Below are 21,244 nucleotides of genomic sequence, written 5' to 3' on the forward strand. Positions count from 1 at the left end.
AACTAAGAGTCCCACTTAACCCACTGTACCACCCAGGCACCCTGGCAAATAATTTTTAAACATAGTATCACCCAGACAGCTTTGGTGAAACAGCTTAGATTCCAGTTTCAGAGCACCCTTTAACAGGTGGAAATCAAGCTATATATAAGCAAGCAAAGGAGAATGAAAAGGACCAGCTAGTGATGGAGAAGGAAAACTAAGGTGTTAAGACACACAGAGTGTTTTTCAAGGAGCATTAAGTAGTCAACCATGGCAAGAGAGAAGATCATGGAGACGTGACGATCTGATCTGTCAATATGGAGAACACTGATGGCCTTAACAAAAGTAAATGAGGTATAGTGGGGACAGCAGCCCTACTGGAATACGTAGAGAATTCAAAGTAGGGAGACAAGACAAACAGGTCTTTTATGAGGTTTAGCTTTCAGGGCAAGTGAGAGTACTAGGTACAGTAATGTCTAGAAAGCTGTTATTTAGAAAAGCACATCTATACTGTATTCTGACAGGACTATGAGAGTATCTGAGAAATGTTGATGAATAAACTTGTGATAGTAGGGTACAAAACTGAGTATTTTAGTGCCTTCCATTCTAATTCATTATACATGAAACTATGTTTAACTTCTGGACCTGTTCCTTATTTGGTTTATAGGGGAAATCTATCAGAAAGATATCTTCCCTTCATTCTCTATAAAGGGTTATATCATGTGTACTATTTTTATACTAACTAGAAACAAGAAGAGGGAAACAATTTTAACAGCCATCTTAACTGGTGAAATGGCTTTTTAGCATGTTTCCATCCATCCTTTGGTGGGTCTCTTAAATACCGACAGTATAGCAATAAAATCAAGAGAACATGTGAAATGCAGTATAAAATATTATAATGAAATACTTACATTCACATTTAAATGAAAAACGTATTCGTGTTCATTGAGAGCTCCCAATGAAAGAGAACCCTATTTAATGTAGAACGAAAGAACAACTCTGGATCTGGTACTTAATACAGAATTTAATTAAAGAAACAAATCCTTCATCCTGCTCACTCCAGTATTGATGTAAAGTTCACATTCAATGGATTTTTTTAGGACTGGTATTTCCATCCACTAAATCTACACAGAGGCATAACTCATTTTATTTTACATTAAATTTTTTAATACAGTGAAGGTTTATGGTAACCCTGTGTTAAACAAGTCTATTGGCACTACCAATAGCATTTGCTCATTTTGCATCTGTGTCACATTTTGATAACTCTCACACTATTTACAATTTTTTCATTATTACAGCTCACGCTTGAACAACACTTTGAATTGCATGTGTCCACTTACATGTGGACTTTTTACAATACAGTACTGTAAATGTGTTTTCTTCCATTTTTCTATTGTAGGAATACAGTATATGATACATAAAACATACAAAATAAGTGTTAATTGACTGTTAGTGGTAAGGCTTTTGGTTAATAGTAGGCTATTAGTTTTGGGGGGAGTCAAAAGTTCTACAGGGATTTTCAACTCCCCAGGGGGCCATCTCCCCTAAGCACCCAACACCTGTATATTGGTTGTGGTGATCTGTGGTGATTAAGACTAGCTGAAAACTCAGATGATAACATTTTGTAAGTTTTTTCTTAAGTTTGCACATTGGCTCTGACATGCTCTTGCATGCTTTTAAATGAACTACAGTAAGTATAAACCTAACTTGCACATGCCCTGAGAACCAAAAAATTCATTTGACTTGTTCTATTGCAACCTTTGCTTTACTGCAGTGTCTGAAAATGAACTTGGCAGTATCTCTAAGGTATACCTTTAATGGTCCTAATTTGCTAAGTAAACTGTCAAGATTTTCCAAAAACCACGATCAAGAAAAATGCATTTTTCCCTAGTTTGGGAATTAGTTTTGTAGATAAATTTGTATCCGTTTCTGACTATCTAAGTGTGGGAGGGCATATTTTAGTGGAGATCATGAAAAGCACAGGAGCTAAAAGTTGCTGACCCTACAAGCTTGGAGTCGGGATTCTACACTGAAAGATATGATAAGACTAAACATTGTAAGATATGATAAGACTAAACATTGTAAGATACTTTTATACAGGGAAATCAAGCAAGCTACAGAACTTGTAACACTAAAATTTTATTGAATGAGTTGACTGAAAAACACAGATGCAGGGTTTCTGGCTTAAGGCCACATTTAATTTTCGGATGTTTTTTCTTAAACCAATATAAGGAAAGTTATTCATATATTCCACTGTAACATTTTGTGATGATCTTCCAAACATACTGTCCCATCTTTTGAACTTTTTCCTGCACTTACTTTATTGGGAGTATTTTCCAACAGTTATTTTTCCATAGCATTTTCAATGGGTGCATGCCATCTAAATTTATCTAACCATTATCCTATAAATGAACTTTTGTTTGAGGTTGTGCTATTATGAAGACCCCGTACTGACCACCACCACATCTTTCATTGCATGTAATTAATGCCTTAGGAAATGCTTATAAAGTGGATTTCCTCTGGAGTATGTAATAATTAAAAGATATGTTTTAAGATATTTTGAAATAAAACTCTTTGCTAATTAGAAAGTCTTAGTGAAAGAGAATCAAGATCAAATGCCTGTATCTTGAACATGGGTACACAGATCGTTGGCAGAAGAGAAAGATGCAGAATACTGTTTTACGACAGAACAGGACACTTCATACTGAGGTTGAATGCTCTGGATGGTGGTTCCAGGCCCCTGGGGATTTGCTCTTCTATACACTTTGTGAAAAGTTTGAGAAGCAAAGCTATAAAGAACATAAAGCATACTAGACTAAGGTAACTAATGATCCTAACAGCTTAGTTTTGTGGTGGCAAAATATGACTACACACCATGTCAAAATTATTTGTTCAGTTTATTATAAAAGGCTTTAGTTGCTTAAGCTGATGATTTCAACTACCAACTATTTTCTTCTTAAATTTTATTTGAGAGAGCCAGAGTGAGTGAGCACACAGGCTGGGGGAGACTCCGGCAGGTGGAGAGGGAAAAGCAAACTCCCCACTGAGCAGGGCCCAATCCCCAGGACCTGGGATCATGACCTGAGCAGAAGGCAGACCCTTAACTGACTGAGCTACCCAGGCACCCACAATTAACCAAGTATTGAAAAACAATGTTATTATCAAAGAAAATTACTTGGTAGTATGGTTCATTTCAAAGTGCAGCATTTCATACATGGCTTGACAATAAAATCATATTGTTGATTAGAAAGAAAGACTTTTTCATGAACTGCATGATTTAAGGGCTTATAATCATGTGTATCTGGCTACATTTAAAAATTTTATCCATTCAAAACTGAGCACTTTATGCAAGGAACCATCAGAAACTCTTTAAATGGAAATATATCAAATTATCTCCATAGTCCTCTGATTTACACTGATGTTTAGTTTTAAAGCACACTTTCTTGACAGAAAGTAACATACAAATGAGCAGTAATACATAAACATAATGGGCATTTCTTTTGCTACATAGTATGTGACGGTAAATAAAGATTAGTGTAGACAATCCAGTGCTTGGAAGAAGGGCCTGACAAGAGTGTACCTAACCAAAATGACAGCTTAAAAAAAATTAAAAACTATCTCCAGTGTGCTTTTTCCTGACAACTTCTTTCTGGAATTCAGTCATGGAATGGGGTATATTTCCACAAACTGGAAGCAGCAGACATGATAAACAGGTTCCTTCTTTTATTTATCTTTATGGAATCAAAGCAAAACCAAACCTATTTGTGATTTCTCTTACAAGAATTCTCTTCACAAAAGGAAAAGAAGGGGGAGAATGATATGAAAGCAAACAAATACCACATACATTTAATAAATGATCATTTAACAAAGCAATAAAGTTATTAACTTTCTCAGGTCATTTCCTATCATTTGAGGATTAAAAAAAGCTTTGGAACTGAAATTGCACAGCATTTAGAGGTACACCAATTGCTAGGCAAACCTTTTATATGGAAAAAAAAAGTTACAGATTAGGGCAGTAAGAGGAGATTGACTATTAAAAACAGAGCTCCATTTTGAGAACATAAACATCCCATTAGTAGCATCTAAGACATAAAAAGTACAACTCTTCCTAAACTTCATTAGTGTTCTAAAGTTTTGCTGTCCCTGCAACAATTACAAATGTATGTTCAAAATGATCTAGAAGCTCAGTGTTTCAAAAAACACTTCCCAGCCCTCCTCAATTTTTAACATCAATATGCCAGGTTGTAAACCCCTAGGGATGCTAGTATTTCACATTACTGTGTTCATCCTCACAGGTGTTAACTTAAGCCAATGTACTTAATGGAGCATGACAAAAGCCAACTGTTTCTAATAAGGTGGAGTTATTGTCAGAACATACAATTTTATTACAACGTTAATAAAAACTAGGGTCTGTAGATGCTGGAGAGATAAATGAAGGGAATAAAAAAAAGAAAAATAAGCTTCTGCTGTTTGTATTTCAATTCTAACCAGCAATATCTAAACTTACAAATACACTTCTCTCTCCCATTGCCTCAGGGTGAAATCAAATAAACCTGCTGTCTTAAACAAACAAAAACCTTAAAAAAGGGAACTTAAAAAAAGATTCAAGGACATCTGCCTTCTTTAGATAGAATTCTCTATTAGTAACCACATCCCAGCCATACTCTGCTTTCCAAGATCAAATCCTAACTCCAAAACATTCTTGTGACTGCTTCCCCTCAAAATATTTCTAAAATCTTTACGTTCTGAGGAAAATACTTACACGATATGTATTTATTTGTCTAACTGCTCAAAGTATGAACTTAAAGTTCTAAGCAAGTATGCAATGCCCGGTACTTACTGATGAAGACAGGGCAATAGCATTTGGCCCCATCATCTAGCTCAACTGCAATCAAATATAGTCAGATAGTCAGGCAGAAAAGGCAGATTCTCGATCAGTCCCCAAAAGCGTATTTTTGGTAAGCCTAGCAACTAAACTAGTAGAAAAAATTTAAAAATTTTAAAAAGACAAAAATTAGCTTCTTGGTGGCACAAAAGTATATGGAAGTAAAAATAATGAGATAAACATGAAATGTATTTTTCTAACTGTAATTTTTTTCCATACAAATTCAAGCTGTTTTGTTCCTGGTGAACTATTCTCATCCCAAATTTTTCTCAGACAGCCTATTTTTTGGGAAGGAACTGAATATTTATTTTTTCCTAAATCTTAACTACATTTCTGAATCTTAACCTAATAAATGCTTTTATCACTACACCACCAGAGTAAAACGCTAAGTTCTTGGTATTTATCGCCAAAGAATCTTTAAATGTGAAAGTGGTGGTAATTATTCAAATTACAAAACAAAACAAAACAGTAATACTAAAAAGATTATTAGAAACAACTTTAAAGCCGGATCAAAGAAAGAACCACCATTGAAAAATATGAAAACCTTTAAAAAAGAAAAAAAAGATACCTCGTTTGTAAAACTTTCAACACAATGGAAGAATAATTTCTTACTTGGGCTGGAGCTTAAAAGCTGTAAATGGTTAATCGCCTTGCACGAATTAAAAATAAAAAATAAAATTAGGAAAAGATTAAAAAACATTTCGGAATGGTATTATTCTATTCTTAAAACCCGGCATATTCGAAAGTCACCCTACAGACGATGAATTTTGTCGGATGTCCCAACAAGCAGCCTCGCCTACTGTCAAGAGGAACACGACGATGAATCAAATTACAAGAGCAACGACACACCGAATTTGAATTTCCAGGTTCAAACATGGAAAAAGAGAGGGACTACTGACTCACATTTCATATAATTATCACCCTCTCCTCATCTTCGCCGAGTATTTTTATTATAAAAACAGATGCTGTATCATTCAACTGCATGGAACGGCCCTTGGCCACCTCTCCTCCCAAATCTACGCCAGAGACTGGGTCAAAACAAAGTCTATTGTAAAGGACAAGAAGATTAAAAAAATTTAAAAACTTCCTCAGGACTCAGCAAAATATGACAACTACTACTCTGCAGACGCCTTTTACGGTTCTCTGCTCGACTAGGACACTCTCCCCTCCGCAGTCAGTCCAGGTCCCTCGTTTTAAGAGAGGCTGACCGAGTTACCGCGGCCAGCAACCTCGCCTGCCTCCGCATGGGCCTTGAACAGCAGAGCTAGAACGAATCCCAAAACATGGAAGAGTCTAAGCCGCAAACAAGGTAAAAGAAAAAAAGGGGGGGAGGGGGGAGACGAGACCCGCCCAACTCTCTCAAGCCCACCTCTCCTTCACTAGACCACATAAAACCGAAAAGGTAACAAAAAAAAACCCCAAAAGGAACACCACGAGAAAGCAACTAAGGCTTCCTTACTCTCCCCATGCTCGTGCCCAATTCTCTACCGAAGCTGCCGGCCCACCCCACCCCCAGGGGTCCCGGCGCCATTTAGCTCCACCGAAGCCGCCGCCATTTTCCGCCCCCGCCGGATCGCTGCTGCGCCTCGGCGGCCGCTCACTACCCGACTCTGTAGCCCGAGCCACCAAGGCGGGCCGGGCCCTGAGAGGGAGGCCCTGGCCTGAGCGTGCGGGGACTGCAGCTTCAGCGTCATGAAGGCCCAGCTCCGACCCCGCTCGCGGTGCCCGAGTGCCCACAGCCTGTGCCGGCCGGCGGGAAGAGGCTGGCAGCAAGGGGGCCGGACAGGCTCCACTGGGCGGAGCGGCCCTGGCGGCGGTTGGGACCTGAAGGTTCCATCGCACTTACTTCCTGTTTTGGGTCCGGGCACTTTGGAAGAACCAGGATGGAGGCTCCAAAAAATACCAGGATGGAGGAAGCAGCCACGGGCAAGAGTGGCTGCAGCTGGAGTGAGCGAGCGCGACGAGCCACCGGAAACGGAGCTACGGCCGCGCCCCGCCCCCAGCCCCCGCACGCTCCCCCTCCCGCTCTCCTCTCCCTTGGGACTGCCCTGCGTGGTGGCTGCTCGCGTCACTTCCGGCCAAGTCCTAGCGCTCTAAGTCCCGAGTTTTGGGAGCTTTGGTACCGGTTGTGTGGGGGTTCTTTGTGGTCCGCCCTTCTTTTCTCATAGGAAATCGCGGTACCTACAGTTCCAACGCTGATGCTGTGAAGGAGGTCCTTCTTTCTTGGGCGTAACTGTGGTCTTTCTGGCTCAGGGGGGCAATTGGGCCCAGCTGGCAGTTTCGCAAATTCGCCGTGCTCCGGAGCCAGTACGGCCGGGCGTGGAACGGAATAAGAGCCTTGTCTAGATGCAAAAGAAAGCCGGGAATTTTGTTTGGCTCCTCACAGTGTGCATTATCATACAGGCGCTTTGGGCGTGTGGTGCCGTTCTAGTCAAAAGCATCCTCTGTGAGCATAAGATTCTCCTCTAGGGCACAGGCCGTCTTCAACCACTTTTTTTTCTAAGCGGGCTGCTCTTCAGTTGCGTGGGAAACTTTTAAGAAGGGCCAATACTCGGGCCCATCCTCTGGACCAGTGTTTTAGAAGCTCCGTGAGACCCAGGCAGAGATTGTGTTTTTAAAGAGTCAAGGCCTTGGAAATCTTATGGCGGAATGGTCCGAACCTGTTACCACTATATAGGATTCCAACCTCATTTTTACCTGTTTCGGAAAACTAGATTCTTGTAGTCTTTCTGTACTGAGTTGACAGAAGTTTAAAAGTTAGACTTAACTAATGTTCTTGCTTCCAACAACTATGTGTAGACTCAAACTATGTTGTCACAAGGGTAACGTAGTCCGTAAAGGTCAAATAAGGCTATGGAGAATGTGAAAAGGTACTCCCAAATTGGTCCTAAGTAGCTAATGAGGTTAATAATACTTAATAATCCCCCCAATTATCTTAGCCTGTTTTGATTTTTCTACGCAGTTATGGTTTCCTTTGACTACAAAATGTTGTTGAAAGACTTTGTGGAAGTAATTCACAAACATGGGGGTGTGGTGGTAAAAAACTGCACAATGAAATGGGCTTAGAAACATAAATATTTAGATTTTAACCCAGATGTACATAGTTTTCAGCAGTAGTCCACATAACCATGCTGTTTTTGGGGTGAAAGAATTTCTCAGTCATAAATATTGGGTTTCACAAAAGGAGCGTAAAACAATAAAGAGATACTATTATATACCTACTAGAGTGACTAAAATAAAAACCACAGACAGCACCAGATTCTTGTGAAGATGTGGAACAGGAACTCTCATTAATTGCTAGTGGGAATGCAAAAGGTTACAGTCACTTCAAGAGTTTGGCGGTTTCTTATAGACCTAAAAATTCTTACTATAAGATCCAACAATTGCTCCTTGATATTTACCCAGTGAGTTGAAAAGTTGTGTCCACATAACCTGCACACAGATATTTATAGTGATTTTATTCATAATTGCCGAAAACTTGGAAGATGCCATGATGTGCTTCAGTAGGTGATAGGGATAAATTGTGGTACCTCCATACAATAGAATATTATCTAATGCTAGGAAGAAATGAACTATCAAGCCATTACAGGATATGAAGAAGCTTTAATGCACATAACCAAGTAAAATAAGTCAATCTGAAAAAGTTACATACTGTATGATTCAAACTATATGACATTCTGGAAAGGGGAAGACTGGAGATAGTAAAGATCAGTAACGGCCAAGATTTAGGGCTGGAGAGAGGAATAGATGGAGCAGAGGATATTGATATTAAAATGGTAGATAAAAATGCTTCTATATTAAAGTCCACAAAATTTACGACACCAATAGTGAACCCCTAATGTGAACTATGATCTTTGGTTGATAATGATGTGTCATTGTTGGTTCTTCATTTGTAATAAATGTACTACTCTGGTGGGTGATGTTAATAATAGAGGAGCCTACTCATGTGTAGACCAGGTAGTATATTGGAAGTGTGTACCTTTTAGTTTTGCTGTGCTGTGCATCTTAAACACCTCTAAAAAAAAAAAAAAAAAAAGGTCTCTTTGAAAAAAGAAAGAATGGAAGTGTGAAATAAGCCTTTGGACTTGGACAACATGAGCCAGCATTTTTTGAGTGCTTATGTGTCTAATGCTTCACCTGTATTAAACTCATTTAATGTTCACAGGTGTTAGATGCATCAGTACAGTTATTACAAATGAATCCTTTTAGACAACCAAAAACAAGTGAAAAAATGTTCAAGGTCGCACAGCAGTTAAGCGATAGATTCAGAATTGAATCCTCAGCTCCACAGCCCATGCTTGAACTAGTATTCTTTTGCACTTCACAAAGTACACTTTGGCAACAATCTTTGTGGACATGTTTGACCAATTTTCAAAAATAAATGCCAGAAGCAGCATTTTATTCCATCTAACTTTATTACCTATATGAGGTACTCTGTATCCTTTTGGTTACTACATATATCCATTTTTAAATGAGTACATAAGTAATATGTAAGCAAAACCATGAGGTAGGATTGTATTGGGGAATAGATGTTGAAGTTAAACCCGAGTATGCATCTTGGCTTAATTGCTTAGTAATGGGTATGATAGTTCACTGCTCAGTTTCATTTGCTTTCAAAACATGGGAATAATAAAATTTACCTCCCAAAATAATGTAGGCATGCACTGCACAGAGCCTGACATGTGTAGTAAGCATTTTAAAATGAGCCAGAAAAGCAATTACTCTCAATTATTTCATTTAATGAAATAATAACTACATATGTAAAATTGTTAACATTAACATTTATGAGGAAGTGGCTCCTAATTAGCTACATTTTAAATAAAGCATAATCATCTAGGATTCTTTTTCAAGGCAAGACAGAGTGGTATCTGAATAACAGTCTGTCCATTGTCTTCTGCAAAAATTTGCAGCCTGCACTCTGCTGCACTCTGCTGTTAACTCCCTGAAAAAGTCAAGCCCATCCTCGTAATTAATTCTCCCTTTCTGGCTGAGTTTCTTTCATATCTACCTTTTTCCAAAGTCAGTTAGTAAATATTTGGGGAAGACAAATGAATTTTTTTTAAAGATGTATTTATTAATTTATTTGACAGAGAGAGATCACAAGTAGGCATAGAGGCAGGCAGAGAGAGAGAGAGGAGGAAGCAGGCTCCCTGCTGAGCAGAGAGCCCGATGCGGGACTCGATCCCAGGACCCCGAGATCATGACCTGAGCTGAAGGCAATGGCTAACCCACTGAGCCACCCAGGCACCCCAAGACAAATGAATTTTAATAATAGTTTAATATATAATTTTAAAAGAAAATTCAACATCCATTTATGATAAAAACAGAGTGGACTTAGAAGGAATGTACCTCAACATAGTAGAGGCCATATATGACAAGCCAACAGTTAACCATACGCAGCAGTGAAAAACTGAAAGCTTTTTCTCTGAGATCAGGAACAAGACCAGAAATACCCACTTTTACCACTTTTATTTAACCTAGTATTGGATGTCTTAGCCAGAGCAATTAGACAAGAATAGGAAATAAAAGGCATCTAATTTGGAAAGGAAGAAGTAAAACACTATCTGCAGATGACATAGTATTATATATATGAAGTCCTGAAGACTATAAAAAAACTATTAGAATTAGTAAATCAGTAAAGTTGGAGAATACGAAGTCACATAAAAATTGGTTGCATTTCTATACACTAATAGCAAATTATCAGAAAAAGAAATTAAGAAAACAGTTCCATTTACAACTGCATCAAAAAGAGTAAAGTACCTAAAAATAAATTTACCAAGCATGTTAAAGACCTGTGTGTTGATATCTAGGAAATACTAATGAAAGAACTTAAAACAAATAAATGGAAGAATATTCCATGGGTTGGAAGGATTAATATTAATATTGTTGAAGTGTCCATACTACTCAAAGCAATACACAGATTCATTGAAATCCCTTAAAAATTCTGATGGCATTTTACACTGAAACAGAACAAAGAATTCTAAAATTTGTGTGGAACCACAAAAGACCTCAAATAACCAAAGCATTCTTGAGAAAGAGAACAAAGCTGGAGGCATCATGCTCTCCGATTTCAAACCGTATTACACAGCTGTATTTAAACAGTATGGTATTGGCATTAAAAACAGACCCATAAATCAATAAAACAAAATAGTGCAGAAATAAACCCATGCATATATGGTCTATTAATTTATGACAAAGGAGTCAAGAATATACAAAGTTTAAAGGACAGGCTCATTAATAAATAGTTTTGGGAAAACTGAGCAGCCACATGCAAAAGATTGAAAGTGGGCTACTATGTTACATCATATATAAAAATGAACTCAAAATGGATTAGATACTTGAACATAAGACCTGAAACCATAAAACTCCTAAAAGAAAACCTAGGCAGTAGTCTCCCTGACATACGTCTCGGCAATGATTTTTTGAACCTAACACCAAAAGCAAAAACAAACAAACAAACAAACAAACAAAAGCAAAAATAAACAAATGGGACTATCTGAAACTAACAGTCTTCTGTACAGCAAAGGAAACCATCAATAAAATGAAGATGCATCCTACTGAGTGGGAGAAAATATTTGTAAATCATGTATCTGATAAGGGGCTAATACACGAAATATGTGAAAAACTCATACAATTCAATAGCAAAAAAGCAATCTGATTTAAAAATGGGTAGAAGATCTGAATAGATATTGTTCCAAGGAAGACACAGATGACCAACAAATACATGAGAAAATTTTCAACATCACCAGACAGGGAAATGCAAATCAAAGCCACAAAGGGATATCACTTCACACTGTTAGAATGACTATTATCAAAAAGATTAAAAAAAAAAAAAAAGCATTGATGAAGAAGTTGGTAAAAGAGAACACTTGTGCATGGTTGGTGGGAATATAAATTGGTGCAACCACTATGGAAAACAGTATGGATGTTCCTCACAAAACTAAAAATAGAATAGCCATATAATCCAGCAATTCCACTTCTGGGTGTTTATTGGAAGAAAACGAAAACGCAAACTCAAAAAGATCCATGCACCTCATATTAATTGCAGCATTACTTGTAATAGCTGAGCTATGGAAATAACCTTAGTGTCCATAAATAGATAAGGAAGATGTGGTAATGTAATATTACTTAGCCATAAAAAAAGGAGATCTTGCCATTTGTGACAATACGGATAGACCTAAAGGGTTTTACGTTAAGTGAAATAAGTCAGAGAAAGACAAATACCATATGATTATATGTGGAAACTGGAAAAAAAAAAAGGCAACAAAATGCCCCTTCCACCCCAAAACAAACCCGAAGAGCATAGGTATAGATATCAAATTGATAGCTGTCAGAGGTGATGGGTATAGGGTGGAGAAATGGATGTACTTAAAATTTTTTTTAGTACTAAATAAAAAAATAATAAATTTATTATAGTAACACCATATTATCTTTAACTTGCATAATCATTGTAAGGACTTACTATAATGTAATTTGAAAACTAGGGCAACTTTCTGTAGTTAGGTTCTCGGTTATTTCTACCTTAGTACTTTGTAACTGTGTACCTACAGAATGCAAGAGATTTTTAATATTATCCTAGGATTTACCTAATTAGGAATTAAATATTTTGAGAAAAATCATGAGAAATAGTCCTATCCCAAATAGAAGTTATATTATAAAAGTATTTACAGCAGAGTTACGGTATTTGCTGCATTTGCTAGTTATGAATAACTCTCTTGGACTCTAGATTTTTTTTATAACACTTTCTTGAAGCTCATCATGATAGAATATTGATGAAATTAGCTTTCTTTTATGAAAGGATGATATATGAGTACAAAAGGTGTTTCATATACTGAGAGACAGGCTCTGTGGTTCCGTGATCCTCTTGTATCTTGGATGATGTGAAAGAGATGTTTGCAAGAGCTTTTGTTCAAAGTACATGAAAAATGCAATTACTGAGTAGTCCATTTTCTTTCTACCCAGTTTCTGAGTCATGTTAATACAGTTTGTGGGTTACACTGGAAGGCTTTCAAGAAGTTCTGGGCATCTGATGGGGATTCCTATGCTAATAGGGGAAAGAACAAACTGTCCCAAATTAGGCCCACACATCAGGCTCTTCCAGGTCCTCCTCCATCTCACATTTCTCCTCTAAGCTTTTCTCCGGGGCTTATGGTATTCCATCTAATACTCCTTTTTATGCCCTGCCTTTTGGATCAGTGTCTCATTTCCACACTTTCTAAAATCTCTCAGTCCAGCCACCACCTCTTTATACACTCCTCACCTTTTCTCTTGCAGTAGGTCTTTATTGAGACTTACTAATGGAATATTAGAAAAATTTGGTTTCTCTTTCAGTTAGGAAAATGGAGAACCAAGACTTTGGGTACTCCCAGCAAGTGAGGATAAAAGTTTTCATTCTGTCCTTGACATTTTTTTGTGCAAAATAAAACAGTTAAGTTACTTGACTAATAACTGGGAGAATGTCTGGACCCAGATTCACAGACCCGTTCCTTTACAGTCTGTCATAGGAGAAAGAAGGAAGATTTACCAATAAGCCAGGAAATCATTGCCAATTTTTGCAAGTTCTAAGGAGGACACAAATTGAATGCTCTGAAAGTGAGATTTCCATAGGGTGTTCAGAGTATAGCATTCTGAGAAGACATTTGAAGAGAGACTTGAAAGATGACAAGAAATGAACATAGGGGTAAAAGGTGGGAGAACATTTGTCGAGTTAAATATGGGAAAGAGTGTATTTGTAGAAAGCAACTGGCCTCTATAATGTTTATAAAAGGGAAAGAGCACAGTGTTAGTAAGGGGTAGGCTCAGTCTTTCTTGCAATGTTAATTCATTTTTAAGTCCTCTCCTCTAAGATTGGAGGTCAGCATATGCCCAGGGGTGGCTGGACCATCTGCAACTTCTGCTTTGCCTTACTGCTTCAGTTTGTCAGCATATGGCACAGTATTTCAACTTAATAGAGTCTTAAATGTTTGTTGAGTTGAGCAACAGTGTCTTAAGCCAGAAGATCAGGAAGATAGTCATTTCTCTTCTTTGGCAATAGTTACTGACCACCGTTAGCTTGGTTTTTTCAGATAGCATCACTATTTGTGTAACTCTGGAATAAAATACATGCTACCTTTTATTATTACTATAGTGCAAGGAGTTTTTTTGTTTTTTGTTTTTTGTTTTTTGTGTTAACAGACTGCTCTAAAAGTGAGCATTTGTCTAACAGAAGGTTCAGAATTACTTTATTGCCCAAATCTCCTTGTCCATTTGGATGCAATATTTTAAGGGTAGAAGCATTACATTTTAACCAGCAGATGTCCCTGTTGTTTAGCAAGATTTTTTTTTTTTTTTTTTTTTTTTCTTTCCAGAATAGTAGCTTCAAGAGTCAGGGAATTCTGTGGTTTGAATTTGTTCCTGTTACACTATGGTAGACCAATGATAAGCCTCATCAATAGGAAAACCAAAGGGATATGCTTTGAAATCCAAATGTGAAAGGTTTTCTATCATTCAAAGACTTGTCATTGATGTATCCCCTATTCAGTGCACCTTTAATTTCCTTGCACAGAATACACAGTGAAAGAAATGAGAAGGAAATAAGGAATGTGTGTGGCTTCTAGCTTTCAGGCGCTTGTGCATCTGTGGTACACTTATTCACTGGCTTCGTTCTGCAGACCTTTCTGAGCACTATTTTAGGCAGAAGAAATATGGTAGAGATCAAGAGACATAATGTCCTTGCCCTCAAAGAACTTATTTTCTAATGGAGGAGCTTACATTATAGTAGTTTTTTTTCAATGTGTCTTTGTAAAAAAATAAAACAAAAAAACCCTCTTGGTTAAAGTACCAATTTACTGAATTGTTTCAACTGCCTGTAAAACTTCATTATTAACTTAAAGAGGGATTAAGACAAAATATGAATCAAATCACTTGGCATCATCAAATTAGTGTGAATTGCAAATATTAGGAAAGGTGGATCAATGCTCATTGGTTTTTCTTCATCAAAGCGCTTCTAAATTACATACAGCTCTGTATTTAATATTGTTGTTAAGTTTTTTTTAACTCCAGTGTAGTTAACAGACAGTGTTATATTAGTTTCAGGCATACAATATAGTGTGATTCAACATTTCTACACATTACTTAATGTTCATAAGTGTACTCTTAAGCCCCTTCACGCATTTCACCAGTCCCCCCACCATCCTCCCCTCTGGTCACCATTTGTTTTCTATAGTTCAGAGTCTGTTTCTTGGTTTGTTTTTCTTTTCCTTTGCTCACTTCTTTTGTTTCCTAAATTCTGCATAATGAGTAAAGTCATATGGTATCTGTCTTTCTCTACCTGACTCCTTTCACTTAGCATTATACTCTCTAGCTCCATCCATGTTATTGCATATGGCAAGATTTCATTATTATGAATAAATATTCCATTATGTATGTGTGTGTCTACATATATATATGCAAATACATATACATATACATATATATATATATATTATATATATATTTACCACACCTTCTTTATCCATTCATCTATTGATGGCTGCTTCCATAGTTTGGCTATTATAAATAATGCTGCAATAAACAGAGGGGTGCATGTATCCCTTTGCATTAGTGTCTCTGTATTTGTTGGATAAATCCTCCATAGTGTGATTTTTTAAAAAATATTTATTTGACAGACAGAGATCACAAGTAGGCAGAGAGGCAGGCAGAGAGAGAGAGGAGGAGGAAGACTCCCTGCAGAGCAGAGAGCCCGACTCGGGGCTCGATCCCAAGACCCTGAGACCATGACCCAAGCCGAAGGCAGAGGCCCCAACCCACCGAGCCACCCAGGCGCCCCTGATTATTATTATTTTTTAAAGATTTTATTTATTTACTTATTTGACAGAGAGAAAGAGATCACAAGTAGGCAGAGAGGTGGGGTGGGGGTGGGAAGCAGGCTCCCCGCCAAGCAGAGAGAGCCCTATGTGGGGCTCGATCGCAGGGCCCTGAGATCATGACCTGAGCTGAAGGCAGAGGCTTAACCCACTGAGCCACCCAGGTGCCCCCATAGTGTGATTATTAAATCTTATGGTAGTTCCATTTTTTATTTTTAAAGATTTTATTTTTTGACAGGGAGATCAGTGGGGCAGGCAGAGGGGCAGGCAGAGGGGAAGAGGGAAGCAGTCTCCCTGCTGAGCAGAAAGCCCAATGTGGGGTTTGGTCCCAGGACCCTGGGATCAAGATCTGAGCTGAAGGCAGAGGCTTAACCCACTGAACCACCCAGGTGCCCATGGTAGTTCCATTTTTAATTTTTTGAAGAAACTCCATCCTGTTTTCCACCGTGGCTACACAATTTGCTTTCCCACCAAGGTTGCACCTGGGTTTTTTTCACTCTATATCCTCACCAACACCTGTTGTCTCTTGGGTTGTTGATTTTAGCTATTCTGACAGCTGTGAGGTGATACCTCCTTGGAGTTTGGGGTGGCATTTCCCTGATGGTAAGTGATGAATGTCTTTTCATGTATCTGATGACCATCTGTGTGTCTTCTTTGGAGAAGTCTCTGTTCAGGTCTTCTGCCCATTTCTTGACTGGATTATTTGTTTTTTGGGTATTGAGTTGTATCAGTTCTTTCTGTACTTTGGATACTAACCCTTTATTGGATATGTCATTTGCAATTATCTTCTCCCATTCAGTAGGTTTCCTTTCAGTTGTGTTGATTGTTTTCTTTACTGTGCAGAAATTTGTGTTTTGATGTAGTCCCAATAGTTGATTTTGGCTTTTATTCCCTTGCCTGAGGAGACATATCTAGGAAAATGTTGCTTTGGCCAAAGTCTGAGATGTTACCGCCTGTGCTCTCTTCTAGGATTGTTATGGTTTCAGGTCTCACAGTTAGGTCTTTGATCCCTTAGAGTTTATTTTTGTGTATGGTGAAAGAAAGTGGTCCGGTTTCATTCTTTTGCATGTGGCTGTCCGTTTTGCCAGCACCATTTGTTGAAGACACTGTCATTTTCCCATTGGTTATTCATTCCTCCTTTGTCGAAGATTAATTGGCCATATGATTGTGTGTTTATTTCTGTGTTTTCTATTCTGTTCTGTTGATCTGTGTGTCTATTTTATGTCCATACCAGGCTGTTTTGATTACTATAGCTATGTAATAGAACTTGAAGACTGGAATTGTGATACCTCCAGTTTTTTTTTTTTTTTTCAAGATTGTTTTGGCTATTTGGGGTCTGTTGTATTTCCATACAAATTTTAGGATTGTTTGTTCTAGTTTTGTGAAAAATGTGTTGGTATTTTGATAGGGATTGCATTAAATCTGTAGATTGCATTGGGCAGTATAGACAGTTGGACATTATTTGTTCCTGTCAAAGCACTTAGAACAATATCTGGCAAATAGTAAGTGCTCCAAAATGTCCAGTATTATTTGTCTTGCCCGTCATAACAACAAAAAAATGAAAAAACAAGGGACTCCTGGGTGACTCAGTTGGTTGGGTGGCTGCCTTTGGCTCAGGTCATGATCCCAGAGTCCTGGGATCGAGTCCCACATGGTACTCCTTGCTCAGCAGGGAGCCTGCTTCTCCCTCTGCTTCTGCCTGCCCTCATTCTCTCTGACAAATAAATAAATAAAATCTTTAAAAAGAAAAAAAATGAAAAAACAAGAGAGAATCATATTATTTGACTAGCGAGTAGGATTTATTAGGGAAATAGTTGTATCTCAGTGAAGAGGGTTAGGATATAAAAAAGTACTCTTTAAGATTTGTATTGGAAAAAAATACCCATCTTGAAATAAAAATAGATAACAGGTAGTTTGTTTTTAGATACCTTTTTAATTTACTTTAAACTGCCTTCCAAAATTCAGTCTATTGCTGATAGATATGGAAAGGAATATTATAAATTGCATTGTTTTGGGTTTTTTGTTTCTCTGAAACTCCTTGGAAATAGTCCTGTTTTCATGTGTCTGGGCAAAGGACATTATGCACTGAAGAAATTGATATGGCCACTTATTTGAGGAAACCCCTGCTACTAAGCTTCACTGGATACTTTAAAACATGTGTACAATAGATGTCTGTAAACAGATGCAAGCTAAAGGTCGGTCTTGGCCTGAAATAGTTAGACTTAAAATCCAAACTCAACAGAAAACACTGTTTATCAAAGAAGCAATTCCTCCAAAAACAATTACCTGAAATACCAACCTAGCCTTTTAATACCTACCCAATTTAAGAACATCTACAATGGATTAAATATAGCCATATCAAATTAAATTCCAGAGCATAATACCTTTGTTATAATGACTACATCTTAAGTGGGCAGACCCGGTAGAAACATGTAATATATAATTTTTAATTTAATGAGATTGGGAATAACAGGGTTAGGCTTAGAGCTCTGTGGGCCATCTGTTCAGACTGGTGAAAAATATTATTACACATCATCCTATGTTAGAATTGAAGCCACTGTAGCAGTATTATACTGATACCAGCAAACCTAGAATAAAGAAGATATGTGGCTCCCACAGTCACAGTATCACTAATGTCTTTCTTCGCTGTTTATTTCTTACCAGAAATTTACATTTATGTCTAACTTTGGTTTGTGTTAGTTCAACCTGGTATAGTAAGACTTAAGGCTGTTACAGCCATTCTTTGAAGGTGAAACTCCTTTCTCTATTTCCATTATAACTGGATAAGCTCTATTTTTTTTTGAACAAGAGCCCATTTTCATATGATGCGGCAGTCTTTTCTTTCTTTTCCTTTGCCAAAGAGCCATCTGCCATGAAATCATTATTGAGAGAGAACACTCTTGATCTTGAGCCTATAATAAATTTTCACAAGTATCTCCTTTGAGAAAGAACCCATGCTGCTTTGCCATTGTAGACCAGTTGCAGGAAAAATATACGATGCAACAATATCTCATACATAATGTTATAAATAACTATGTTATTTGAAAAGGTCATAGTAAATATAGTACTCTATAAGCAATCTGTCTCTTGCAGTGGCTAAAAAGAAAAATGAATGTGAAGCTTTTGCTTTTAGGCCTTTCCTACTCTCCCTTCCCTGTAACTACATTTTGAGAAAGTAGTCAGTTGGATGAAAATTTTAAAAATTAGATTTTCCTCGGATAAGTGGCTTATAACTGCTGGTAGGATGCAACAAATGACCAGGGTTTTCCTACCATTCTCATATGGACTTGGTAGTAATATATAATATTATTAGATATTTTACTTAAAAAACTAAATAGAAAACAAAATGGTTGATTTTACTTCTTATCATTGTTTAAACAAATAAAAGCTAAAACTCAGTCCTAATGAGAAATTTAAAGATGTAGATCATACTCTACAGTTTTGCAAGGAATGTATCTATCATTTCTTCAGTAACAAGCCTTCAGAGAGCTCCTCAGACCCCAATAGCCATTTATTCCACCTCTCTCTCAACAAATGACCTTTATGGAGTCTTATAAGTATGAACTCCCTTGGTGAGCTGCTTCCACTTATATGGTCATCTGTGTTAATCTAACCTCCTTCTCTACAATTCTAGAGGTGTTCAGTCTCTTATTCAAGGCTAATCTCCTTTTTTTTTTTTTTTGTACTTTTAATCTGTCTCCTCCCAGCACTGTGCCTGTTCCTTCTTTATGTTTTTAACCACTGTAGTCTGATTTCTGCCTCCAGCATGCCACTGAAAATCATTAATGGCCTTCATGTTGCTAAATCCAATGAATAATATTCTATTATCACTTAACTTAATTTTTCAGCAGCCTTTACTCCTGAAATGACTACCACTTCCTTCTTTGAATACTCTTTTTAAAATTTTGAGATCCAATACTTTGTGTGTATTTTTTAAATTTTTTAAATTTTTTTCAGTGCTCCAAGATTCATTGTTTATGCACCACACCCAGTGCTCCATGCAATATGTGCCCTCCTTAATAGCCACCACCAGGCTCACCCATCCTCCCAACCCCCTCCCGTCCAAAACGCTCAGTTTGTTTCTCAGAGTCCACAGTCTCTCATGGTTCATCTCCCCATCTGATTTCCCCTAATTCACTTTTCCTTTCCATCTCCTAAAGTCCTCTGTTATTTCTTATGCTCCACAAGTAAGTGAAACCATATGATAATTGACTCTGCTTGACTTATTTCATTCCACATAATCTCTAGTCCTGTCCATGTTGATACAAAAGTTGGGTATCCATCCTTTCTAATGGAGGAATAATACTCCTTTGTATATATGGACCATATCTTCTTTATTCATTCATCTTTTGAAGGGCATCTTTCCACATTTTGGTGATTGTGGCCATTGCTGCTATGAATATTGGGGGTACATATGGCCCTTCTTTTCACTACATCTGTATCTTTGGGGTAAATACCCAGTAGTGCAATTGCAGGGTCATAGGGTATCTCTATTTTTAATTTTTTGAGGAATCTCCACACTGTTTTCCAAAGTGGCTGTACCAACTTGCATTCCCACCAAGAGGATAAGAGGGTTCCCCTTTCTCTACACATCCTCTCCAACATTTGTGGTTTCCTGTCCTGTTAATTTTGGCCATTCTGACTGGTGTAAGGTGGTATCTCAATGTGGTTTTGATTTGAATCTCCCTGATGGCTAATGATGATGAACATTTTTTCATGTATCCATTAGCCATTTGTATGTCTTCTTGGAGAAGTGTCTGTTCATGTCTTCTGCCCATTTTTTGACGTGATTATCTGTTTTTTGGATGTTGACTTTGAGTTCTTTTTAGATCTTGGATATCAGCCCTTGTCTGTAGTGCTATTTGCGAATATCTTCTCCCATTCCATGGGTTGCCTCTTTGTTTTATTGACTGTTTCCTTTGCTATGCAGAAGCTTTTTATCTTGATGAAGTCCCAAAAGTTCATTTTTGCTTTTTTTTCCTTTGACTTTGTAGACACGTCTTGAAAGAAGTTTCTGTGGCCCATGTCAAAGAGGGTACTGCCTATGTTTTCCTCTAAGATTTTGATAGATTCCTGTCTCACATTGGGGCCTGTCATCCATTCCAAATTTATCTTTGTGTATGGTGTAAGAGAATGGTTGAGTTTCCTTCTTCTATACATAGCTGTCCAATTTTCCCAGCACCATTTATTGAAAAGACTGTCTTTTCCACTGGATATTTTTTTCTGCTTTGTTGAAGATTATTTGACCATATAGTTGAGGGTCCATATCTGGGTTCTCTCCTCTGTTCCATTGGTCTATATGTCTGTTTTTGTGCCAGTACCATGATGTCTTCTTCGTGATCAGAGTTTTTTAGTAAAGCTTGGAATCAGGCAACATAATGCCCCAGCTTTGTTTTTCTTTTTCAACATTTCCTTAGCAATTTGGGCTCTTTTCTGGTTCCATACAAATTTTAGGATTGTTTGTTCCAGCACTTTGAAAAATGCTGGTGGAATTTTGATTCGGATGGCATTGAAAGTATAGATTGCGATGGGTAGT

General features: G+C 37.6%; 1 protein-coding gene across 4 annotated transcripts in view; it reads right to left on the reverse strand.

Annotated features, from left to right (window-relative positions):
• DMTF1 (cyclin D binding myb like transcription factor 1) overlaps window positions 1-6,895 on the reverse strand; it is a 44,867-nt gene extending 37,972 nt beyond the window's left edge. For 3 of the 4 annotated variants that reach the window (XM_082693188.1, XM_082693186.1, XM_082693187.1), the window contains exon 1: window positions 6,711-6,845. The gene's annotated coding sequence lies outside the window, so the exon portion shown is untranslated. Of the gene's footprint in view, window positions 1-6,710 lie in introns of all 4 variants that reach the window. The other variant, XM_082693185.1, reaches the window with a different exon arrangement.
• Between the last annotated feature and the right edge of the window lie 14,349 nt (window positions 6,896-21,244).

Source organism: Mustela nivalis (genome assembly GCF_964662115.1).
Source record: "Mustela nivalis genome assembly, chromosome: 12".
Taxonomy (NCBI): Eukaryota; Metazoa; Chordata; class Mammalia; order Carnivora; family Mustelidae; genus Mustela; species Mustela nivalis.